Raw genomic sequence first — 20,823 nt, 5'->3', positions numbered from 1 at the left:
GATTGGGCAAAAAAATAAGCTAGGTCTCTTGGAAAACTCAGTATTACTACGTATCTATGGTGTAGTGGTTATCACGTCCGCATAACACGCGGAAGGTCCCAGGTTCGAGCCCTGGTAGATGCATGTTTTGTCCATCATGAATTGGCAAAAAATAAGCTAGGTCTCTTGGAAAACTCAGTATTACTAAGTATCTATGGTGTAGTGGTTATTACGTCCGCATCACACGCGGAAGGTTCCAAGATCGAGCCCATGTTAGATACATATTTTGACCATCGTGATTGGGCATAAAATCAAGCTAGGTCTCTTGGAAAACTCAGTATTACTACGTATCTATAGTGTAGTGGTTATCACGTCCGGTTTACAAGCGGAAGGTCCCAAGTTCGGGCCCTGGTAGATACATATTTTGACCATCGTGATTGGGCATAAAAATAAGCTAGGTCTCTTGGAAAACTCAGTATTTCTAAATATCTATGGTGTAGTGGGTATCACCTCCGCTTCACACGCGGAAGGTTCCAAGATCGAGCCCATGTTAGATACATATTTTGACCATCGTGATTGGGCATAAAAATAAGCTAGGTCTCTTGGAAAACTCAACATTACTACGTATCTATGGTGTAGTGGGTATCACGTCCGCTTCACAAGCGGAAGGTCCCAAGTTCGGGCCCTGGTAGATACATGTTTTGTCCATCGTGATTTGGCATAAAAATAAGCTAGATCTCTTGGAAAACTCAGTGTTACAACGTATCTATGGTGTAGTGGTTATCACGTCCGCCTAACACGCGTAAGGTCCCAGGTTCGAGCCCTGGTAGATACATATTTTGACCATCGTGATTGGGCAAGAAAATAAGCTAGGTCTCTTGGAAAACTCAGTATTACTAAGTATCTATGGTGTAGTGGTTATCACGTCCGCTTCACACGCGGAAGGTTCCAAGATCGAGCCCATGTTAGAAACATGTTTTGACCATCGTGATTGGGCATAAAATCAAGCTAGGTCTCTTGGAAAACTCAGTATTACTACGTATCTATGGTGTAGTGGTTATCACGTCCGGTTTACAAGCGGAAGGTCCCAAGTTCGGGCCCTGGTAGATACATGTTTTGTCCATCGTGATTTGGCATAAAAATAAGCTAGATCTCTTGGAAAACTCAGTGTTACAACGTATCTATGGTGTAGTGGTTATCACGTCCGCCTAACACGCGTAAGGTCCCAGGTTCGAGCCCTGGTAGATACATATTTTGACCATCGTGATTGGGCAAGAAAATAAGCTAGGTCTCTTGGAAAACTCAGTATTACTAAGTATCTATGGTGTAGTGGTTATCACGTCCGCTTCACACGCGGAAGGTTCCAAGATCGAGCCCATGTTAGAAACATGTTTTGACCATCGTGATTGGGCATAAAATCAAGCTAGGTCTCTTGGAAAACTCAGTATTACTACGTATCTATGGTGTAGTGGTTATCACGTCCGGTTCACACGCGGAAGGTTGCAAGATCGAGCCCATGTTAGATACATATTTTGACCATCGTGATTGGGCATAAAAATAAGCTAGGTCTCTTGGAAAACTCAACATTACTACGTATCTATGGCGTAGTGGGTATCACGTCCGCTTCACACGCGGAAGGTTCCAAGATCGAGCCCATGTTAGATACACATTTTGTCAATGGTGATTGGGCAAAAAAATAAGCTAGGTCTCTTGGAAAACTCAGTATTACTACGTATCAAGGGTGTAGTGGTTATCACGTCCGCCTAACACGCGGAAGTTCCCAGGTTCGAGCCCTGGTAGATACATGTTTTGTCTATCGTGATTGGGCAAAAAAATAAGCTAGGTCTCTTGGAAAACTCAGTATTACTAAGTATCTATGGTGTAGTGGTTATCACGTCCGCTTCACACGCGGAAGGTTCCAAGATCGAGCCCATGTTAGATACATATTTTGTCCATCGTGAATTGCAAAAAATAAGCTAGGTCTCTTGGAATACTCAGTATTACTAAGTATCTATGGTGTAGTGGTTATCACGTCCGCTTCACACGCGGAAGGTTCCAAGATCGTGCCCATGTTAGATACATATTTTGACCATCGTGATTGGGCATAAAAATAAGCTAGGTCTCTTGGAAAACTCAACGTATCACGTCCGCTTAACACGCGGAAGGTTCCAAGATCGAGCCCATGTTAGATACATATTTTGACCATCGTGATTGGGCATAAAAATAAGCTAGGTCTCTTGGAATACTCAGTATTACTACGTATCTATGGTGTAGTGGTTATCACGTCCGCCTAACACGCGGAAGGTCCCAGGTTCGAGCCCTGGTAGATACATGTTTTGTCCATCGTGAATTGGCAAAAAATAAGCTAGGTCTCTTGGAAAACTCAGTATTACTAAGTATCTATGGTGTAGTGGTTATTACGTCCGCATCACACGCGGAAGGTTCCAAGATCGAACCCATGTTAGATACATATTTTGTCCATCGTGAATTGCAAAAAATAAGCTAGGTCTCTTGGAATACTCAGTATTACTAAGTATCTATGGTGTAGTGGTTATCACGTCCGCTTCACACGCGGAAGGATCCAAGATCGTGCCCATGTTAGATACATATTTTGACCATCGTGATTGGGCATAAAATCAAGCTAGGTCTCTTGGAAAACTCAGTATTACTACGTATCTATGGTGTAGTGGTTATCACGTCCGGTTTACAAGCGGAAGGTCCCAAGTTCGGGCCCTGGTAGATACATATTTTGACCATCGTGATTGGGCATAAAAATAAGCTAGGTCTCTTGGAAAACTCAACATTACTTGTATCTATGGTGTAGTGGGTATCACGTCCGCTTCACAAGCGGAAGGTCCCAAGTTCGGGCCCTGGTAGATACATGTTTTGTCCATCGTGATTTGGCATAAAAATAAGCTAGATCTCTTGGAAAAATCAGTGTTACAACGTATCTATGGTGTAGTGGTTATCACGTCCGCCTACCACGCGGAAGGTCCTAGGTTCGAGCCCTGTTAGCTACATATTTTGTCAATCGTGATTGGGCAAAAAAATAAGCTAGGTCTCTTGGAAAACTCAGTATTACTACGTATCTATGGTGTAGTGGTTATCACGTCCGCCTAACACGCGGAAGGTCCCAGGTTCGAGCCCTGGTAGATACATGTTTTGTCCATCGTGAATTGGCAAAAAATAAGCTAGGTCTCTTGGAAAACTCAGTATTACTAAGTATCTATGGTGTAGTGGTTATTACGTCCGCATCACACGCGGAAGGTTCCAAGATCGAGCCCATGTTAGATACATATTTTGACCATCGTGATTGGGCATAAAATCAAGCTAGGTCTCTTGGAAAACTCAGTATTACTACGTATCTATGGTGTAGTTGTTATCACGTCCGGTTTACAAGCGGAAGGTCCCAAGTTCGGGCCCTGGTAGATACATATTTTGACCATCGTGATTGGGCATAAAAATAAGCTAGGTCTCTTGGAAAACTCAGTATTACTAAGTATCTATGGTGTAGTGGTTATCACGTCCGCTTCACACGCGGAAGGTTCCAAGATCGAGCCCATGTTAGATACATATTTTGACCATCGTGATTGGGCATAAAATCAAGCTAGGTCTCTTGGAAAACTCAGTATTACTACGTATCTATGGTGTAGTGGTTATCACGTCCGCCTAACACGCGGAAGTTCCCAGGTTCGAGCCCTGGTAGATACATGTTTTGTCTATCGTGATTGGGCATAAAAATAAGCTAGGTCTCTTGGAAAACTCAGTATTACTAAGTATCTATGGTGTAGTGGTTATCACGTCCGCTTCACACGCGGAAGGTTCCAAGATCGAGCCCATGTTAGAAACATGTTTTGACCATCGTGATTGGGCATAAAATCAAGCTAGGTCTCTTGGAAAACTCAGTATTACTACGTATCTATGGTGTAGTGGTTATCACGTCCGCCTAACACGCGGAAGGTCCCAGGTTCGAGCCCTGGTAGATACATGTTTTGTCCATCGTGAATTGGCAAAAAATAAGCTAGGTCTCTTGGAAAACTCAGTATTACTAAGTATCTATGGTGTAGTGGTTATTACGTCCGCATCACACGCGGAAGGTTCCAAGATCGAGCCCATGTTAGATACATATTTTGACCATCGTGATTGGGCATAAAATCAAGCTAGGTCTCTTGGAAAACTCAGTATTACTACGTATCTATGGTGTAGTTGTTATCACGTCCGGTTTACAAGCGGAAGGTCCCAAGTTCGGGCCCTGGTAGATACATATTTTGACCATCGTGATTGGGCATAAAAATAAGCTAGGTCTCTTGGAAAACTCAGTATTACTAAGTATCTATGGTGTAGTGGTTATCACGTCCGCTTCACACGCGGAAGGTTCCAAGATCGAGCCCATGTTAGATACATATTTTGACCATCGTGATTGGGCATAAAATCAAGCTAGGTCTCTTGGAAAACTCAGTATTACTACGTATCTATGGTGTAGTGGTTATCACGTCCGCCTAACACGCGGAAGTTCCCAGGTTCGAGCCCTGGTAGATACATGTTTTGTCTATCGTGATTGGGCATAAAAATAAGCTAGGTCTCTTGGAAAACTCAGTATTACTAAGTATCTATGGTGTAGTGGTTATCACGTCCGCTTCACACGCGGAAGGTTCCAAGATCGAGCCCATGTTAGAAACATGTTTTGACCATCGTGATTGGGCATAAAATCAAGCTAGGTCTCTTGGAAAACTCAGTATTACTACGTATCTATGGTGTAGTGGTTATCACGTCCGGTTTACAAGCGGAAGGTCCCAAGTTCGGGCCCTGGTAGATACATATTTTGACCATCGTGATTGGGCATAAAAATAAGCTAGGTCTCTTGGAAAACTCAGTATTACTACGTATCTATGGTGTAGTGGTTATCGCGTCCGCCTACCACGCGGAAAGTCCTAGGTTCGAGCCCTGTTAGCTACATATTTTGTCAATCGTGATTGGGCAAAAAAATAAGCTAGGTCTCTTGGAAAACTCAGTATTACTACGTATCTATGGTGTAGTGGTTATCACGTCCGCCTAACACGCGGAAGGTCCCAGGTTCGAGCCCTGGTAGATGCATGTTTTGTCCATCATGAATTGGCAAAAAATAAGCTAGGTCTCTTGGAAAACTCAGTATTACTAAGTATCTATGGTGTAGTGGTTATTACGTCCGCATCACACGCGGAAGGTTCCAAGATCGAGCCCATGTTAGATACATATTTTGACCATCGTGATTGGGCATAAAATCAAGCTAGGTCTCTTGGAAAACTCAGTATTACTACGTATCTATAGTGTAGTGGTTATCACGTCCGGTTTACAAGCGGAAGGTCCCAAGTTCGGGCCCTGGTAGATACATATTTTGACCATCGTGATTGGGCATAAAAATAAGCTAGGTCTCTTGGAAAACTCAGTATTTCTAAGTATCTATGGTGTAGTGGGTATCACCTCCGCTTCACACGCGGAAGGTTCCAAGATCGAGCCCATGTTAGATACATATTTTGACCATCGTGATTGGGCATAAAAATAAGCTAGGTCTCTTGGAAAACTCAACATTACTACGTATCTATGGTGTAGTGGGTATCACGTCCGCTTCACAAGCGGAAGGTCCCAAGTTCGGGCCCTGGTAGATACATGTTTTGTCCATCGAGATTTGGCATAAAAATAAGCTAGATCTCTTGGAAAACTCAGTGTTACAACGTATCTATGGTGTAGTGGTTATCACGTCCGCCTAACACGCGTAAGGTCCCAGGTTCGAGCCCTGGTAGATACATATTTTGACCATCGTGATTGGGCAAGAAAATAAGCTAGGTCTCTTGGAAAACTCAGTATTACTAAGTATCTATGGTGTAGTGGTTATCACGTCCGCTTCACACGCGGAAGGTTCCAAGATCGAGCCCATGTTAGAAACACGTTTTGACCATCGTGATTGGGCATAAAATCAAGCTAGGTCTCTTGGAAAACTCAGTATTACTACGTATCTATGGTGTAGTGGTTATCACGTCCGGTTTACAAGCGGAAGGTCCCAAGTTCGGGCCCTGGTAGATACATGTTTTGTCCATCGTGATTTGGCATAAAAATAAGCTAGATCTCTTGGAAAACTCAGTGTTACAACGTATCTATGATGTAGTGGTTATCACGTCCGCCTAACACGCGTAAGGTCCCAGGTTCGAGCCCTGGTAGATACATATTTTGACCATCGTGATTGGGCAAGAAAATAAGCTAGGTCTCTTGGAAAACTCAGTATTACTAAGTATCTATGGTGTAGTGGTTATCACGTCCGGTTCACACGCGGAAGGTTGCAAGATCGAGCCCATGTTAGATACATATTTTGACCATCGTGATTGGGCATAAAAATAAGCTAGGTCTCTTGGAAAACTCAACATTACTACGTATCTATGGCGTAGTGGGTATCACGTCCGCTTCACACGCGGAAGGTTCCAAGATCGAGCCCCTGTTAGATACACATTTTGTCAATGGTGATTGGGCAAAAAAATAAGCTAGGTCTCTTGGAAAACTCAGTATATCTACGTATCTATGGTGTAGTGGTTATCACGTCCGCCTAACACGCGGAAGGTCCCAGGTTCGAGCCCTGGTAGATACATGTTTTGTCTATCGTGATTGGGCAAAAAAATAAGCTAGGTCTCTTGGAAAACTCAGTATTACTAAGTATCTATGGTGTAGTGGTTATCACGTCCGCTTCACACGCGGAAGGTTCCAAGATCGAGCCCATGTTAGATACATATTTTGTCCATCGTGAATTGCAAAAAATAAGCTAGGTCTCTTGGAATACTCAGTATTACTAAGTATCTATGGTGTAGTGGTTATCACGTCCGCTTCACACGCGGAAGGTTGCAAGATCGAGCCCATGTTAGATACATATTTTGTCAATCGTGATTGGGCAAAAAAATAAGCTAGGTCTCTTGGAAAACACAGCATTACTACGTATCTATGGTGTAGTGGTTATCACGTCCGCTTCACAAGCGGAAGGTCCCAAGTTCGGGCCCTGGTAGATACATGTTTTGTCCATCGTGATTTGGCATAAAAATAAGCTAGATCTCTTGGAAAACTCAGTGTTACAACGTATCTATGGTGTAGTGGTTATCACGTCCGCCTAACACGCGGAAGGTCCCAGGTTCGAGCCCTGGTACATACATATTTTGACCATCGTGATTGGGCAAAAAAATAAGCTAGGTCTCTTGGAAAACTCAGTATTACTAAGTATCTATGGTGTAGTGGTTATCACGTCCGCTTCACACGCGGAAGGTTCCAAGATCGAGCCCATGTTAGAAACATGTTTTGTCCATCGTGATTGGGCAAAAAGTAAGCTAGGTTTCTTGGAAAACTCAGTATTACTACGTATCTATGGTGTAGTGGTTATCACGTCCGCTTCATACGCGGAAGGTCCCAGGTTCGAGCCCTGGTAGATACATATTTTGACCATCGTGATTGGGCATAAAAATAAGCTAGGTTTCTTGGAAAACTCAGTATTACTACGTATCTATGGTGTAGTGGTTATCACGTCCGCTTCACAAGCGGAAGGTCCCAAGTTCGGGCCCTGGTAGATGCATATTTTGACCATCGTGATTGGGCATAAAAATAAGCTAGGTCTCTTGGAAAACTCAGTATTACTAAGTATCTATGGTGTAGTGGGTATTACGTCCGCTTCACACGCGGAAGGTTCCAAGATCGAGCCCATGTTAGATACATATTTTGACCATCGTGATTGGGCATAAAAATAAGCTAGGTCTCTTGGTAAACTCAGTATTACTACGTATCTATGGTGTAGTGGTTATCACGTCCGCTTCACAAGCGGAAGGTCCCAAGTTCGGGCCCTGGTAGATACATTTTTTGTCCATCGTGATTTGGCATAAAAATAAGCTAGGTCTCTTGGAAAACTCAGTATTACTAAGTATCTATGGTGTAGTGGGTATCACGTCCGGTTCACACGCGGAAGGTACCAAGATCGAGCCCATGTTAGTTACATATTTTGACCATCGTGATTGGGCATAAAAATAAGCTAGGTCTCTTGGAAAACTCAACATTACTACGTATCTATGGTGTAGTGGGTATCACGTCCGCTTCACACGCGGAAGGTTCAGAGATCGAGCCATGTTAGATACATATTTTGTCAATCGTAATTGGGCAAAAAATAAGCTAGGTCTCTTGGAAAACTCAGTATTACTACGTATCTATGGTGTAGTGGTTATCACGTCCGCCTAACACGCGGAAGGTCCTAGGTTCGAGCCCTGTTAGATACATATTTTGTCAATCGTGATTGGGCAAAAAAATAAGCTAGGTCTCTTGGAAAACACAGCATTACTACGTATCTATGGTGTAGTGGTTATCACGTCCGCTTCACAAGTGGAAGGTCCCAAGTTCGGGCCCTGGTAGATACATGTTTTGTCCATCGTGATTTGGCATAAAAATAAGCTAGATCTCTTGGAAAACTCAGTGTTACAACGTATCTATGGTGTAGTGGTTATCACGTCCGCCTAACACGCGGAAGGTCCCAGGTTCGAGCCCTGGTACATACATATTTTGACCATCGTGATTGGGCAAAAAAATAAGCTAGGTCTCTTGGAAAACTCAGTATTACTAAGTATCTATGGTGTAGTGGGTATCACGTCCGCTTCACACGCGGAAGGTTCCAAGATCGAGCCCATGTTAGATACATATTTTGACCATCGTGATTCGGCATAAAAATAAGCTAGGTCTCTTGGAAAACTCAGCATTACTACGTATCTATGGTGTAGTGGTTATCACGTCCGCTTTACACGCGGAAGGTCCCAGGTTCGAGCCCTGGTAGATACATATTTTGACCATCGTGATTGGGCATAAAAATAAGCTAGGTCTCTTGGAAAACTCAGTATTACTAAGTTTCTATGGTGTAGTGGTTATCACGTCCGCTTCACACGCGGAAGGTTCCAAGATCGAGCCCATGTTAGATACATATTTTGTCCATCGTGAATTGGCAAAAAATAAGCTAGGTCTCTTGGAAAACTCAACATTACTACGTATCTATGGTGTAGTGGGTATCACGTCCGCTTCACACGCGGAAGGTTCCAAGATCGAGCTTATGTTAGATACATATTTTGACCATCGTGATTGGGCATAAAAATAAGCTAGGTCTCTTGGAAAACACAGCATTACTACGTATCTATGGTGTAGTGGTTATCACGTCCGCTTCACAAGCGGAAGGTCCCAAGTTCGGGCCCTGGTAGATACATGTTTTGTCCATCGTGATTTGGCATAAAAATAAGCTAGATCTCTTGGAAAACTCAGTTTTACAACGTATCTATGGTGTAGTGGTTATCACGTCCGCCTAACACGCGGAAGGTCCCAGGTTCGAGCCCTGGTAGATACATATTTTGACCATCGTGATTGGGCAAAAAAATAAGCTAGGTCTCTTGGAAAACTCAGTATTACTAAGTATCTATGGTGTAGTGGTTATCACGTCCGCTTCACACGCGGAAGGTTCCAAGATCGAGCCCATGTTAGATACATGTTTTGTCCATCGTGATTTGGCAAAAAATAAGCTAGGTTTCTTGGAAAACTCAGTATTACTACGTATCTATGGTGTAGTGGTTATCACGTCCGCTTCATACGCGGAAGGTCCCAGGTTCGAGCCCTGGTCGATACATATTTTGACCATCGTGATTGGGCATAAAAATAAGCTAGGTCTCTTGGAAAACTCAGTATTACTAAGTATCTATGGTGTAGTGGGTATCACGTCCGCTTCACACGCGGAAGGTTGCAAGATCGAGCCCATGTTAGATACATATTTTGACCATCGTGATTGGGCATAAAAATAAGCTAGGTCTCTTGGAAAACTCAGTATTACTAAGTATCTATGGTGTAGTGGTTATCACGTCCGCTTCACACGCGGAAGGTTCCAAGATCGAGCCCATGTTAGATACATGTTTTGTCCATCGTGATTTGGCAAAAAATAAGCTAGGTTTCTTGGAAAACTCAGTATTACTACCTATCTATGGTGTAGTGGTTATCACGTCCGCTTCATACGCGGAAGGTCCCAGGTTCGAGCCCTGGTCGATACATATTTTGACCATCGTGATTGGGCATAAAAATAAGCTAGGTCTCTTGGAAAACTCAGTATTACTAAGTATCTATGGTGTAGTGGGTATCACGTCCGCTTCACACGCGGAAGGTTGCAAGATCGAGCTTATGTTAGATACATATTTTGACCATCGTGATTGGGCATAAAAATAAGCTAGGTCTCTTGGAAAACACAGCATTACTACGTATCTATGGTGTAGTGGTTATCACGTCCGCTTCACAAGCGGAAGGTCCCAGGTTCGAGCCCTGGTCGATACATATTTTGACCATCGTGATTGGGCATAAAAATAAGCTAGGTCTCTTGGAAAACTCAGTATTACTAAGTATCTATGGTGTAGTGGGTATCACGTCCGCTTCACACGCGGAAGGTTGCAAGATCGAGCCCATGTTAGATACATATTTTGACCATCGTGATTGGGCATAAAAATAAGCTAGGTCTCTTGGAAAACTCAACATTACTACGTATCTATGGTGTATTGGGTATCACGTCTGCTTCACACGCGGAAGGTTCAGAGATCGAGCCCATGTTAGATACATATTTTGTCAATCGTAATTGGGCAAAAAATAAGCTAGGTCTCTTGGAAAACTCAGTATTACTACGTATCTATGGTGTAGTGGTTATCACGTCCGCCTAACACGCGGAAGGTCCTAGGTTCGAGCCCTGTTAGATACATATTTTGTCAATCGTGATTGGGCAAAAAAATAAGCTAGGTCTCTTGGAAAACACAGCATTACTACGTATCTATGGTGTAGTGGTTATCACGTCCGCTTCACAAGCGGAAGGTCCCAAGTTCGGGCCCTGGTAGATACATTTTTTGTCCATCGTGATTTGGCATAAAAATAAGCTAGGTCTCTTGGAAAACTCAGTATTACTAAGTATCTATGGTGTAGTGGGTATCACGTCCGGTTCACACGCGGAAGGTACCAAGATCGAGTTCATGTTAGTTACATATTTTGACCATCGTGATTGGGCATAAAAATAAGCTAGGTCTCTTGGAAAACTCAACATTACTACGTATCTATGGTGTAGTGGGTATCACGTCCGCTTCACACGCGGAAGGTTCAGAGATCGAGCCATGTTAGATACATATTTTGTCAATCGTAATTGGGCAAAAAATAAGCTAGGTCTCTTGGAAAACTCAGTATTACTACGTATCTATGGTGTAGTGGTTATCACGTCCGCTTCACACGCGGAAGGCTCCAAGATCGAGCCCATGTTAGAAACATGTTTTGACCATCGTGATTGGGCATAAAATCAAGCTAGGTCTCTTGGAAAACTCAGTATTACTACGTATCTATGGTGTAGTGGTTATCACGTCCGGTTCACACGCGGAAGGTTGCAAGATCGAGCCCATGTTAGATACATATTTTGACCATCGTGATTGGGCATAAAAATAAGCTAGGTCTCTTGGAAAACTCAACATTACTACGTATCTATGGCGTAGTGGGTATCACGTCCGCTTCACACGCGGAAGGTTCCAAGATCGAGCCCCTGTTAGATACACATTTTGTCAATGGTGATTGGGCAAAAAAATAAGCTAGGTCTCTTGGAAAACTCAGTATTACTACGTATCTATGGTGTAGTGGTTATCACGTCCGCCTAACACGCGGAAGGTCCCAGGTTCGAGCCCTGGTAGATACATGTTTTGTCTATCGTGATTGGGCAAAAAAATAAGCTAGGTCTCTTGGAAAACTCAGTATTACTAAGTATCTATGGTGTAGTGGTTATCACGTCCGCTTCACACGCGGAAGGTTTCAAGATCGAGCCCATGTTAGATACATATTTTGTCCATCGTGAATTGCAAAAAGTAAGCTAGGTCTCTTGGAATACTCAGTATTACTAAGTATCTATGGTGTAGTGGTTATCACGTCCGCTTCACACGCGGAAGGTTGCAAGATCGAGCCCATGTTAGATACATATTTTGTCAATCTTGATTGGGCAAAAAAATAAGCTAGGTCTCTTGGAAAACACAGCATTACTACGTATCTATGGTGTAGTGGTTATCACGTCCGCTTCACAAGGGGAAGGTCCCAAGTTCGGGCCCTGGTAGATACATGTTTTGTCCATCGTGATTTGGCATAAAAATAAGCTAGATCTCTTGGAAAACTCAGTGTTACAACGTATCTATGGTGTAGTGGTTATCACGTCCGCCTAACACGCGGAAGGTCCCAGGTTCGAGCCCTGGTACATACATATTTTGACCATCGTGATTGGGCAAAAAAATAAGCTAGGTCTCTTGGAAAACTCAGTATTACTAAGTATCTATGGTGTAGTGGTTATCACGTCCGCTTCACACGCGGAAGGTTCCAAGATCGAGCCCATGTTAGAAACATGTTTTGTCCATCGTGATTGGGCAAAAAGTAAGCTAGGTTTCTTGGAAAACTCAGTATTACTACGTATCTATGGTGTAGTGGTTATCACGTCCGCTTCATACGCGGAAGGTCCCAGGTTCGAGCCCTGGTAGATACATATTTTGACCATCGTGATTGGGCATAAAAATAAGCTAGGTTTCTTGGAAAACTCAGTATTACTACGTATCTATGGTGTAGTGGTTATCACGTCTGCTTCACAAGCGGAAGGTCCCAAGTTCGGGCCCTGGTAGATGCATATTTTGACCATCGTGATTGGGCATAAAAATAAGCTAGGTCTCTTGGAAAACTCAGTATTACTAAGTATCTATGGTGTAGTGGGTATTACGTCCGCTTCACACGCGGAAGGTTCCAAGATCGAGCCCATGTTAGATACATATTTTGACCATCGTGATTGGGCATAAAAATAAGCTAGGTCTCTTGGTAAACTCAGTATTACTTCGTATCTATGGTGTAGTGGTTATCACGTCCGCTTCACAAGCGGAAGGTCCCAAGTTCGGGCCCTGGTAGATACATTTTTTGTCCATCGTGATTTGGCATAAAAATAAGCTAGGTCTCTTGGAAAACTCAGTATTACTAAGTATCTATGGTGTAGTGGGTATTACGTCCGGTTCACACGCGGAAGGTACCAAGATCGAGCCCATGTTAGTTACATATTTTGACCATCGTGATTGGGCATAAAAATAAGCTAGGTCTCTTGGAAAACTCAACATTACTACGTATCTATGGTGTAGTGGGTATCACGTTCGCTTCACACGCGGAAGGTTCAGAGATCGAGCCATGTTAGATACATATTTTGTCAATCGTAATTGGGCAAAAAATAAGCTAGGTCTCTTGGAAAACTCAGTATTACTACGTATCTATGGTGTAGTGGTTATCACGTCCGCCTAACACGCGGAAGGTCCTAGGTTCGAGCCCTGTTAGATACATATTTTGTCAATCGTGATTGGGCAAAAAAATAAGCTAGGTCTCTTGGAAAACACAGCATTACTACGTATCTATGGTGTAGTGGTTATCACGTCCGCTTCACAAGTGGAAGGTCCCAAGTTCGGGCCCTGGTAGATACATGTTTTGTCCATCGTGATTTGGCATAAAAATAAGCTAGATCTCTTGGAAAACTCAGTGTTACAACGTATCTATGGTGTAGTGGTTATCACGTCCGCCTAACACGCGGAAGGTCCCAGGTTCGAGCCCTGGTACATACATATTTTGACCATCGTGATTGGGCAAAAAAATAAGCTAGGTCTCTTGGAAAACTCAGTATTACTAAGTATCTATGGTGTAGTGGGTATCACGTCCGCTTCACACGCGGAAGGTTCCAAGATCGAGCCCATGTTAGATACATATTTTGACCATCGTGATTCGGCATAAAAATAAGCTAGGTCTCTTGGAAAACTCAGCATTACTACGTATCTATGGTGTAGTGGTTATCACGTCCGCTTTACACGCGGAAGGTCCCAGGTTCGAGCCCTGGTAGATACATATTTTGACCATCGTGATTGGGCATAAAAATAAGCTAGGTCTCTTGGAAAACTCAGTATTACTAAGTTTCTATGGTGTAGTGGTTATCACGTCCGCTTCACACGCGGAAGGTTCCAAGATCGAGCCCATGTTAGATACATATTTTGTCCATCGTGAATTGGCAAAAAATAAGCTAGGTCTCTTGGAAAACTCAACATTACTACGTATCTATGGTGTAGTGGGTATCACGTCCGCTTCACACGCGGAAGGTTCCAAGATCGAGCTTATGTTAGATACATATTTTGACCATCGTGATTGGGCATAAAAATAAGCTAGGTCTCTTGGAAAACACAGCATTACTACGTATCTATGGTGTAGTGGTTATCACGTCCGCTTCACAAGCGGAAGGTCCCAAGTTCGGGCCCTGGTAGATACATGTTTTGTCCATCGTGATTTGGCATAAAAATAAGCTAGATCTCTTGGAAAACTCAGTTTTACAACGTATCTATGGTGTAGTGGTTATTACGTCCGCCTAACACGCGGAAGGTCCCAGGTTCGAGCCCTGGTAGATACATATTTTGACCATCGTGATTGGGCAAAAAAATAAGCTAGGTCTCTTGGAAAACTCAGTATTACTAAGTATCTATGGTGTAGTGGTTATCACGTCCGCTTCACACGCGGAAGGTTCCAAGATCGAGCCCATGTTAGATACATGTTTTGTCCATCGTGATTTGGCAAAAAATAAGCTAGGTTTCTTGGAAAACTCAGTATTACTACGTATCTATGGTGTAGTGGTTATCACGTCCGCTTCATACGCGGAAGGTCCCAGGTTCGAGCCCTGGTCGATACATATTTTGACCATCGTGATTGGGCATAAAAATAAGCTAGGTCTCTTGGAAAACTCAGTATTACTAAGTATCTATGGTGTAGTGGGTATCACGTCCGCTTCACACGCGGAAGGTTGCAAGATCGAGCCCATGTTAGATACATATTTTGACCATCGTGATTGGGCATAAAAATAAGCTAGGTCTCTTGGAAAACTCAACATTACTACGTATCTATGGTGTATTGGGTATCACGTCTGCTTCACACGCGGAAGGTTCAGAGATCGAGCCCATGTTAGATACATATTTTGTCAATCGTAATTGGGCAAAAAATAAGCTAGGTCTCTTGGAAAACTCAGTATTACTACGTATCTATGGTGTAGTGGTTATCACGTCCGCCTAACACGCGGAAGGTCCTAGGTTCGAGCCCTGTTAGATACATATTTTGTCAATCGTGATTGGGCAAAAAAATAAGCTAGGTCTCTTGGAAAACACAGCATTACTACGTATCTATGGTGTAGTGGTTATCACGTCCGCTTCACAAGCGGAAGGTCCCAAGTTCGGGCCCTGGTAGATACATTTTTTGTCCATCGTGATTTGGCATAAAAATAAGCTAGGTCTCTTGGAAAACTCAGTATTACTAAGTATCTATGGTGTAGTGGGTATCACGTCCGGTTCACACGCGGAAGGTACCAAGATCGAGTTCATGTTAGTTACATATTTTGACCATCGTGATTGGGCATAAAAATAAGCTAGGTCTCTTGGAAAACTCAACATTACTACGTATCTATGGTGTAGTGGGTATCACGTCCGCTTCACACGCGGAAGGTTCAGAGATCGAGCCATGTTAGATACATATTTTGTCAATCGTAATTGGGCAAAAAATAAGCTAGGTCTCTTGGAAAACTCAGTATTACTACGTATCTATGGTGTAGTGGTTATCACGTCCGCTTCACACGCGGAAGGCTCCAAGATCGAGCCCATGTTAGAAACATGTTTTGACCATCGTGATTGGGCATAAAATCAAGCTAGGTCTCTTGGAAAACTCAGTATTACTACGTATCTATGGTGTAGTGGTTATCACGTCCGGTTCACACGCGGAAGGTTGCAAGATCGAGCCCATGTTAGATACATATTTTGACCATCGTGATTGGGCATAAAAATAAGCTAGGTCTCTTGGAAAACTCAACATTACTACGTATCTATGGCGTAGTGGGTATCACGTCCGCTTCACACGCGGAAGGTTCCAAGATCGAGCCCCTGTTAGATACACATTTTGTCAATGGTGATTGGGCAAAAAAATAAGCTAGGTCTCTTGGAAAACTCAGTATTACTACGTATCTATGGTGTAGTGGTTATCACGTCCGCCTAACACGCGGAAGGTCCCAGGTTCGAGCCCTGGTAGATACATGTTTTGTCTATCGTGATTGGGCAAAAAAATAAGCTAGGTCTCTTGGAAAACTCAGTATTACTAAGTATCTATGGTGTAGTGGTTATCACGTCCGCTTCACACGCGGAAGGTTTCAAGATCGAGCCCATGTTAGATACATATTTTGTCCATCGTGAATTGCAAAAAGTAAGCTAGGTCTCTTGGAATACTCAGTATTACTAAGTATCTATGGTGTAGTGGTTATCACGTCCGCTTCACACGCGGAAGGTTGCAAGATCGAGCCCATGTTAGATACATATTTTGTCAATCGTGATTGGGCAAAAAAATAAGCTAGGTCTCTTGGAAAACACAGCATTACTACGTATCTATGGTGTAGTGGTTATCACGTCCGCTTCACAAGGGGAAGGTCCCAAGTTCGGGCCCTGGTAGATACATGTTTTGTCCATCGTGATTTGGCATAAAAATAAGCTAGATCTCTTGGAAAACTCAGTGTTACAACGTATCTATGGTGTAGTGGTTATCACGTCCGCCTAACACGCGGAAGGTCCCAGGTTCGAGCCCTGGTACATACATATTTTGACCATCGTGATTGGGCAAAAAAATAAGCTAGGTCTCTTGGAAAACTCAGTATTACTAAGTATCTATGGTGTAGTGGTTATCACGTCCGCTTCACACGCGGAAGGTTCCAAGATCGAGCCCATGTTAGAAACATGTTTTGTCCATCGTGATTGGGCAAAAAGTAAGCTAGGTTTCTTGGAAAACTCAGTATTACTACGTATCTATGGTGTAGTGGTTATCACGTCCGCTTCATACGCGGAAGGTCCCAGGTTCGAGCCCTGGTAGATACATATTTTGACCATCGTGATTGGGCATAAAAATAAGCTAGGTTTCTTGGAAAACTCAGTATTACTACGTATCTATGGTGTAGTGGTTATCACGTCTGCTTCACAAGCGGAAGGTCCCAAGTTCGGGCCCTGGTAGATACATGTTTTGTCCATCGTGATTTGGCATAAAAATAAGCTAGATCTCTTGGAAAACTCAGTGTTACAACGTATCTATGGTGTAGTGGTTATCACGTCCGCCTAACACGCGGAAGGTCCCAGGTTCGAGCCCTGGTACATACATATTTTGACCATCGTGATTGGGCAAAAAAATAAGCTAGGTCTCTTGGAAAACTCAGTATTACTAAGTATCTATGGTGTAGTGGGTATCACGTCCGCTTCACACGCGGAAGGTTCCAAGATCGAGCCCATGTTAGATACATATTTTGACCATCGTGATTCGGCATAAAAATAAGCTAGGTCTCTTGGAAAACTCAGCATTACTACGTATCTATGGTGTAGTGGTTATCACGTCCGCTTTACACGCGGAAGGTCCCAGGTTCGAGCCCTGGTAGATACATATTTTGACCATCGTGATTGGGCATAAAAATAAGCTAGGTCTCTTGGAAAACTCAGTATTACTAAGTTTCTATGGTGTAGTGGTTATCACGTCCGCTTCACACGCGGAAGGTTCCAAGATCGAGCCCATGTTAGATACATATTTTGTCCATCGTGAATTGGCAAAAAATAAGCTAGGTCTCTTGGAAAACTCAACATTACTACGTATCTATGGTGTAGTGGGTATCACGTCCGCTTCACACGCGGAAGGTTCCAAGATCGAGCTTATGTTAGATACATATTTTGACCATCGTGATTGGGCATAAAAATAAGCTAGGTCTCTTGGAAAACACAGCATTACTACGTATCTATGGTGTAGTGGTTATCACGTCCGCTTCACAAGCGGAAGGTCCCAAGTTCGGGCCCTGGTAGATACATGTTTTGTCCATCGTGATTTGGCATAAAAATAAGCTAGATCTCTTGGAAAACTCAGTTTTACAACGTATCTATGGTGTAGTGGTTATTACGTCCGCCTAACACGCGGAAGGTCCCAGGTTCGAGCCCTGGTAGATACATATTTTGACCATCGTGATTGGGCAAAAAAATAAGCTAGGTCTCTTGGAAAACTCAGTATTACTAAGTATCTATGGTGTAGTGGTTATCACGTCCGCTTCACACGCGGAAGGTTCCAAGATCGAGCCCATGTTAGATACATGTTTTGTCCATCGTGATTTGGCAAAAAATAAGCTAGGTTTCTTGGAAAACTCAGTATTACTACGTATCTATGGTGTAGTGGTTATCACGTCCGCTTCATACGCGGAAGGTCCCAGGTTCGAGCCCTGGTCGATACATATTTTGACCATCGTGATTGGGCATAAAAATAAGCTAGGTCTCTTGGAAAACTCAGTATTACTAAGTATCTATGGTGTAGTGGGTATCACGTCCGCTTCACACGCGGAAGGTTGCAAGATCGAGCCCATGTTAGATACATATTTTGACCATCGTGATTGGGCATAAAAATAAGCTAGGTCTCTTGGAAAACTCAACATTACTACGTATCTATGGTGTATTGGGTATCACGTCTGCTTCACACGCGGAAGGTTCAGAGATCGAGCCCATGTTAGATACATATTTTGTCAATCGTAATTGGGCAAAAAATAAGCTAGGTCTCTTGGAAAACTCAGTATTACTACGTATCTATGGTGTAGTGGTTATCACGTCCGCCTAACACGCGGAAGGTCCTAGGTTCGAGCCCTGTTAGATACATATTTTGTCAATCGTGATTGGGCAAAAAAATAAGCTAGGTCTCTTGGAAAACACAGCATTACTACGTATCTATGGTGTAGTGGTTATCACGTCCGCTTCACAAGCGGAAGGTCCCAAGTTCGGGCCCTGGTAGATACATTTTTTGTCCATCGTGATTTGGCATAAAAATAAGCTAGGTCTCTTGGAAAACTCAGTATTACTAAGTATCTATGGTGTAGTGGGTATCACGTCCGGTTCACACGCGGAAGGTACCAAGATCGAGTTCATGTTAGTTACATATTTTGACCATCGTGATTGGGCATAAAAATAAGCTAGGTCTCTTGGAAAACTCAACATTACTACGTATCTATGGTGTAGTGGGTATCACGTCCGCTTCACACGCGGAAGGTTCAGAGATCGAGCCATGTTAGATACATATTTTGTCAATCGTAATTGGGCAAAAAATAAGCTAGGTCTCTTGGAAAACTCAGTATTACTACGTATCTATGGTGTAGTGGTTATCACGTCCGCTTCACACGCGGAAGGCTCCAAGATCGAGCCCATGTTAGAAACATGTTTTGACCATCGTGATTGGGCATAAAATCAAGCTAGGTCTCTTGGAAAACTCAGTATTACTACGTATCTATGGTGTAGTGGTTATCACGTCCGGTTCACACGCGGAAGGTTGCAAGATCGAGCCCATGTTAGATACATATTTTGACCATCGTGATTGGGCATAAAAATAAGCTAGGTCTCTTGGAAAACTCAACATTACTACGTATCTATGGCGTAGTGGGTATCACGTCCGCTTCACACGCGGAAGGTTCCAAGATCGAGCCCCTGTTAGATACACATTTTGTCAATGGTGATTGGGCAAAAAAATAAGCTAGGTCTCTTGGAAAACTCAGTATTACTACGTATCTATGGTGTAGTGGTTATCACGTCCGCCTAACACGCGGAAGGTCCCAGGTTCGAGCCCTGGTAGATACATGTTTTGTCTATCGTGATTGGGCAAAAAAATAAGCTAGGTCTCTTGGAAAACTCAGTATTACTAAGTATCTATGGTGTAGTGGTTATCACGTCCGCTTCACACGCGGAAGGTTTCAAGATCGAGCCCATGTTAGATACATATTTTGTCCATCGTGAATTGCAAAAAGTAAGCTAGGTCTCTTGGAATACTCAGTATTACTAAGTATCTATGGTGTAGTGGTTATCACGTCCGCTTCACACGCGGAAGGTTGCAAGATCGAGCCCATGTTAGATACATATTTTGTCAATCGTGATTGGGCAAAAAAATAAGCTAGGTCTCTTGGAAAACACAGCATTACTACGTATCTATGGTGTAGTGGTTATCACGTCCGCTTCACAAGGGGAAGGTCCCAAGTTCGGGCCCTGGTAGATACATGTTTTGTCCATCGTGATTTGGCATAAAAATAAGCTAGATCTCTTGGAAAACTCAGTGTTACAACGTATCTATGGTGTAGTGGTTATCACGTCCGCCTAACACGCGGAAGGTCCCAGGTTCGAGCCCTGGTACATACATATTTTGACCATCGTGATTGGGCAAAAAAATAAGCTAGGTCTCTTGGAAAACTCAGTATTACTAAGTATCTATGGTGTAGTGGTTATCACGTCCGCTTCACACGCGGAAGGTTCCAAGATCGAGCCCATGTTAGAAACATGTTTTGTCCATCGTGATTGGGCAAAAAGTAAGCTAGGTTTCTTGGAAAACTCAGTATTACTACGTATCTATGGTGTAGTGGTTATCACGTCCGCTTCATACGCGGAAGGTCCCAGGTTCGAGCCCTGGTAGATACATATTTTGACCATCGTGATTGGGCATAAAAATAAGCTAGGTTTCTTGGAAAACTCAGTATTACTACGTATCTATGGTGTAGTGGTTATCACGTCTGCTTCACAAGCGGAAGGTCCCAAGTTCGGGCCCTGGTAGATGCATATTTTGACCATCGTGATTGGGCATAAAAATAAGCTAGGTCTCTTGGAAAACTCAGTATTACTAAGTATCTATGGTGTAGTGGGTATTACGTCCGCTTCACACGCGGAAGGTTCCAAGATCGAGCCCATG

The 20,823-nt window shown here is 43.2% G+C and overlaps 51 non-coding genes across 51 annotated transcripts; all 51 read left to right on the top strand.

Moving 5' to 3' along the window:
* The first annotated feature begins 603 nt into the window (after positions 1–603).
* TRNAV-CAC (transfer RNA valine (anticodon CAC)) lies at positions 604–676 on the top strand. The gene has a single exon. It is a non-coding gene; the product is annotated as a tRNA-Val (tRNA).
* Positions 677–741: 65 nt separating this feature from the next.
* On the top strand, positions 742–814 carry TRNAV-AAC (transfer RNA valine (anticodon AAC)). Its single transcript has one exon. It is a non-coding gene; the product is annotated as a tRNA-Val (tRNA).
* Positions 815–1,156: 342 nt separating this feature from the next.
* On the top strand, positions 1,157–1,229 carry TRNAV-AAC (transfer RNA valine (anticodon AAC)). The gene has a single exon. It is a non-coding gene; the product is annotated as a tRNA-Val (tRNA).
* Positions 1,230–2,238: 1,009 nt separating this feature from the next.
* On the top strand, positions 2,239–2,311 carry TRNAV-AAC (transfer RNA valine (anticodon AAC)). The gene has a single exon. It is a non-coding gene; the product is annotated as a tRNA-Val (tRNA).
* A 477-nt stretch (positions 2,312–2,788) lies between these two features.
* TRNAV-CAC (transfer RNA valine (anticodon CAC)) lies at positions 2,789–2,861 on the top strand. Its single transcript has one exon. It is a non-coding gene; the product is annotated as a tRNA-Val (tRNA).
* Positions 2,862–2,926: 65 nt separating this feature from the next.
* Positions 2,927–2,999, top strand: TRNAG-ACC (transfer RNA glycine (anticodon ACC)). The gene has a single exon. It is a non-coding gene; the product is annotated as a tRNA-Gly (tRNA).
* Positions 3,000–3,064: 65 nt separating this feature from the next.
* On the top strand, positions 3,065–3,137 carry TRNAV-AAC (transfer RNA valine (anticodon AAC)). The gene has a single exon. It is a non-coding gene; the product is annotated as a tRNA-Val (tRNA).
* Positions 3,138–3,617: 480 nt separating this feature from the next.
* On the top strand, positions 3,618–3,690 carry TRNAV-AAC (transfer RNA valine (anticodon AAC)). Its single transcript has one exon. It is a non-coding gene; the product is annotated as a tRNA-Val (tRNA).
* Positions 3,691–3,894: 204 nt separating this feature from the next.
* TRNAV-AAC (transfer RNA valine (anticodon AAC)) lies at positions 3,895–3,967 on the top strand. The gene has a single exon. It is a non-coding gene; the product is annotated as a tRNA-Val (tRNA).
* Positions 3,968–4,447: 480 nt separating this feature from the next.
* TRNAV-AAC (transfer RNA valine (anticodon AAC)) lies at positions 4,448–4,520 on the top strand. The gene has a single exon. It is a non-coding gene; the product is annotated as a tRNA-Val (tRNA).
* A 480-nt stretch (positions 4,521–5,000) lies between these two features.
* On the top strand, positions 5,001–5,073 carry TRNAV-AAC (transfer RNA valine (anticodon AAC)). Its single transcript has one exon. It is a non-coding gene; the product is annotated as a tRNA-Val (tRNA).
* Positions 5,074–5,553: 480 nt separating this feature from the next.
* Positions 5,554–5,626, top strand: TRNAV-CAC (transfer RNA valine (anticodon CAC)). The gene has a single exon. It is a non-coding gene; the product is annotated as a tRNA-Val (tRNA).
* A 65-nt stretch (positions 5,627–5,691) lies between these two features.
* Positions 5,692–5,764, top strand: TRNAV-AAC (transfer RNA valine (anticodon AAC)). Its single transcript has one exon. It is a non-coding gene; the product is annotated as a tRNA-Val (tRNA).
* A 758-nt stretch (positions 5,765–6,522) lies between these two features.
* TRNAV-AAC (transfer RNA valine (anticodon AAC)) lies at positions 6,523–6,595 on the top strand. The gene has a single exon. It is a non-coding gene; the product is annotated as a tRNA-Val (tRNA).
* A 341-nt stretch (positions 6,596–6,936) lies between these two features.
* Positions 6,937–7,009, top strand: TRNAV-CAC (transfer RNA valine (anticodon CAC)). Its single transcript has one exon. It is a non-coding gene; the product is annotated as a tRNA-Val (tRNA).
* A 65-nt stretch (positions 7,010–7,074) lies between these two features.
* On the top strand, positions 7,075–7,147 carry TRNAV-AAC (transfer RNA valine (anticodon AAC)). Its single transcript has one exon. It is a non-coding gene; the product is annotated as a tRNA-Val (tRNA).
* A 203-nt stretch (positions 7,148–7,350) lies between these two features.
* Positions 7,351–7,423, top strand: TRNAM-CAU (transfer RNA methionine (anticodon CAU)). Its single transcript has one exon. It is a non-coding gene; the product is annotated as a tRNA-Met (tRNA).
* A 65-nt stretch (positions 7,424–7,488) lies between these two features.
* TRNAV-CAC (transfer RNA valine (anticodon CAC)) lies at positions 7,489–7,561 on the top strand. Its single transcript has one exon. It is a non-coding gene; the product is annotated as a tRNA-Val (tRNA).
* Positions 7,562–7,765: 204 nt separating this feature from the next.
* TRNAV-CAC (transfer RNA valine (anticodon CAC)) lies at positions 7,766–7,838 on the top strand. The gene has a single exon. It is a non-coding gene; the product is annotated as a tRNA-Val (tRNA).
* Positions 7,839–8,317: 479 nt separating this feature from the next.
* TRNAV-CAC (transfer RNA valine (anticodon CAC)) lies at positions 8,318–8,390 on the top strand. Its single transcript has one exon. It is a non-coding gene; the product is annotated as a tRNA-Val (tRNA).
* A 65-nt stretch (positions 8,391–8,455) lies between these two features.
* On the top strand, positions 8,456–8,528 carry TRNAV-AAC (transfer RNA valine (anticodon AAC)). Its single transcript has one exon. It is a non-coding gene; the product is annotated as a tRNA-Val (tRNA).
* Positions 8,529–8,732: 204 nt separating this feature from the next.
* Positions 8,733–8,805, top strand: TRNAV-UAC (transfer RNA valine (anticodon UAC)). The gene has a single exon. It is a non-coding gene; the product is annotated as a tRNA-Val (tRNA).
* Positions 8,806–9,147: 342 nt separating this feature from the next.
* TRNAV-CAC (transfer RNA valine (anticodon CAC)) lies at positions 9,148–9,220 on the top strand. The gene has a single exon. It is a non-coding gene; the product is annotated as a tRNA-Val (tRNA).
* A 65-nt stretch (positions 9,221–9,285) lies between these two features.
* Positions 9,286–9,358, top strand: TRNAV-AAC (transfer RNA valine (anticodon AAC)). The gene has a single exon. It is a non-coding gene; the product is annotated as a tRNA-Val (tRNA).
* Positions 9,359–9,561: 203 nt separating this feature from the next.
* Positions 9,562–9,634, top strand: TRNAM-CAU (transfer RNA methionine (anticodon CAU)). Its single transcript has one exon. It is a non-coding gene; the product is annotated as a tRNA-Met (tRNA).
* A 619-nt stretch (positions 9,635–10,253) lies between these two features.
* Positions 10,254–10,326, top strand: TRNAV-CAC (transfer RNA valine (anticodon CAC)). Its single transcript has one exon. It is a non-coding gene; the product is annotated as a tRNA-Val (tRNA).
* Positions 10,327–10,806: 480 nt separating this feature from the next.
* Positions 10,807–10,879, top strand: TRNAV-CAC (transfer RNA valine (anticodon CAC)). Its single transcript has one exon. It is a non-coding gene; the product is annotated as a tRNA-Val (tRNA).
* Positions 10,880–11,637: 758 nt separating this feature from the next.
* On the top strand, positions 11,638–11,710 carry TRNAV-AAC (transfer RNA valine (anticodon AAC)). Its single transcript has one exon. It is a non-coding gene; the product is annotated as a tRNA-Val (tRNA).
* A 479-nt stretch (positions 11,711–12,189) lies between these two features.
* TRNAV-AAC (transfer RNA valine (anticodon AAC)) lies at positions 12,190–12,262 on the top strand. Its single transcript has one exon. It is a non-coding gene; the product is annotated as a tRNA-Val (tRNA).
* Positions 12,263–12,465: 203 nt separating this feature from the next.
* Positions 12,466–12,538, top strand: TRNAM-CAU (transfer RNA methionine (anticodon CAU)). The gene has a single exon. It is a non-coding gene; the product is annotated as a tRNA-Met (tRNA).
* A 342-nt stretch (positions 12,539–12,880) lies between these two features.
* On the top strand, positions 12,881–12,953 carry TRNAV-CAC (transfer RNA valine (anticodon CAC)). Its single transcript has one exon. It is a non-coding gene; the product is annotated as a tRNA-Val (tRNA).
* Positions 12,954–13,432: 479 nt separating this feature from the next.
* TRNAV-CAC (transfer RNA valine (anticodon CAC)) lies at positions 13,433–13,505 on the top strand. Its single transcript has one exon. It is a non-coding gene; the product is annotated as a tRNA-Val (tRNA).
* Positions 13,506–13,570: 65 nt separating this feature from the next.
* Positions 13,571–13,643, top strand: TRNAV-AAC (transfer RNA valine (anticodon AAC)). The gene has a single exon. It is a non-coding gene; the product is annotated as a tRNA-Val (tRNA).
* A 204-nt stretch (positions 13,644–13,847) lies between these two features.
* TRNAV-UAC (transfer RNA valine (anticodon UAC)) lies at positions 13,848–13,920 on the top strand. The gene has a single exon. It is a non-coding gene; the product is annotated as a tRNA-Val (tRNA).
* Positions 13,921–14,262: 342 nt separating this feature from the next.
* TRNAV-CAC (transfer RNA valine (anticodon CAC)) lies at positions 14,263–14,335 on the top strand. The gene has a single exon. It is a non-coding gene; the product is annotated as a tRNA-Val (tRNA).
* Positions 14,336–14,400: 65 nt separating this feature from the next.
* TRNAV-AAC (transfer RNA valine (anticodon AAC)) lies at positions 14,401–14,473 on the top strand. The gene has a single exon. It is a non-coding gene; the product is annotated as a tRNA-Val (tRNA).
* A 203-nt stretch (positions 14,474–14,676) lies between these two features.
* TRNAM-CAU (transfer RNA methionine (anticodon CAU)) lies at positions 14,677–14,749 on the top strand. The gene has a single exon. It is a non-coding gene; the product is annotated as a tRNA-Met (tRNA).
* A 480-nt stretch (positions 14,750–15,229) lies between these two features.
* TRNAV-CAC (transfer RNA valine (anticodon CAC)) lies at positions 15,230–15,302 on the top strand. Its single transcript has one exon. It is a non-coding gene; the product is annotated as a tRNA-Val (tRNA).
* Positions 15,303–16,060: 758 nt separating this feature from the next.
* On the top strand, positions 16,061–16,133 carry TRNAV-AAC (transfer RNA valine (anticodon AAC)). Its single transcript has one exon. It is a non-coding gene; the product is annotated as a tRNA-Val (tRNA).
* A 479-nt stretch (positions 16,134–16,612) lies between these two features.
* TRNAV-AAC (transfer RNA valine (anticodon AAC)) lies at positions 16,613–16,685 on the top strand. The gene has a single exon. It is a non-coding gene; the product is annotated as a tRNA-Val (tRNA).
* Positions 16,686–16,888: 203 nt separating this feature from the next.
* On the top strand, positions 16,889–16,961 carry TRNAM-CAU (transfer RNA methionine (anticodon CAU)). Its single transcript has one exon. It is a non-coding gene; the product is annotated as a tRNA-Met (tRNA).
* A 65-nt stretch (positions 16,962–17,026) lies between these two features.
* Positions 17,027–17,099, top strand: TRNAV-CAC (transfer RNA valine (anticodon CAC)). The gene has a single exon. It is a non-coding gene; the product is annotated as a tRNA-Val (tRNA).
* Positions 17,100–17,164: 65 nt separating this feature from the next.
* Positions 17,165–17,237, top strand: TRNAV-AAC (transfer RNA valine (anticodon AAC)). Its single transcript has one exon. It is a non-coding gene; the product is annotated as a tRNA-Val (tRNA).
* Positions 17,238–17,441: 204 nt separating this feature from the next.
* TRNAV-UAC (transfer RNA valine (anticodon UAC)) lies at positions 17,442–17,514 on the top strand. Its single transcript has one exon. It is a non-coding gene; the product is annotated as a tRNA-Val (tRNA).
* Positions 17,515–17,856: 342 nt separating this feature from the next.
* TRNAV-CAC (transfer RNA valine (anticodon CAC)) lies at positions 17,857–17,929 on the top strand. Its single transcript has one exon. It is a non-coding gene; the product is annotated as a tRNA-Val (tRNA).
* Positions 17,930–17,994: 65 nt separating this feature from the next.
* On the top strand, positions 17,995–18,067 carry TRNAV-AAC (transfer RNA valine (anticodon AAC)). Its single transcript has one exon. It is a non-coding gene; the product is annotated as a tRNA-Val (tRNA).
* Positions 18,068–18,270: 203 nt separating this feature from the next.
* Positions 18,271–18,343, top strand: TRNAM-CAU (transfer RNA methionine (anticodon CAU)). Its single transcript has one exon. It is a non-coding gene; the product is annotated as a tRNA-Met (tRNA).
* A 480-nt stretch (positions 18,344–18,823) lies between these two features.
* Positions 18,824–18,896, top strand: TRNAV-CAC (transfer RNA valine (anticodon CAC)). Its single transcript has one exon. It is a non-coding gene; the product is annotated as a tRNA-Val (tRNA).
* A 758-nt stretch (positions 18,897–19,654) lies between these two features.
* Positions 19,655–19,727, top strand: TRNAV-AAC (transfer RNA valine (anticodon AAC)). Its single transcript has one exon. It is a non-coding gene; the product is annotated as a tRNA-Val (tRNA).
* Positions 19,728–20,206: 479 nt separating this feature from the next.
* TRNAV-AAC (transfer RNA valine (anticodon AAC)) lies at positions 20,207–20,279 on the top strand. Its single transcript has one exon. It is a non-coding gene; the product is annotated as a tRNA-Val (tRNA).
* Positions 20,280–20,482: 203 nt separating this feature from the next.
* Positions 20,483–20,555, top strand: TRNAM-CAU (transfer RNA methionine (anticodon CAU)). The gene has a single exon. It is a non-coding gene; the product is annotated as a tRNA-Met (tRNA).
* The last annotated feature ends 268 nt before the right edge of the window (positions 20,556–20,823 follow it).

The sequence above is a fragment of the Phalangium opilio genome, unplaced genomic scaffold, assembly GCF_054372755.1.
Source record: "Phalangium opilio isolate 3A_F unplaced genomic scaffold, DU_Popi_V2 ptg000106l_1, whole genome shotgun sequence".
In the NCBI taxonomy this organism is placed as follows: Eukaryota; Metazoa; Arthropoda; class Arachnida; order Opiliones; family Phalangiidae; genus Phalangium; species Phalangium opilio.
The sequence above is the reverse complement of the archived record's forward strand: the minus strand, read 5'-3'. Positions and strand labels throughout refer to the sequence as shown.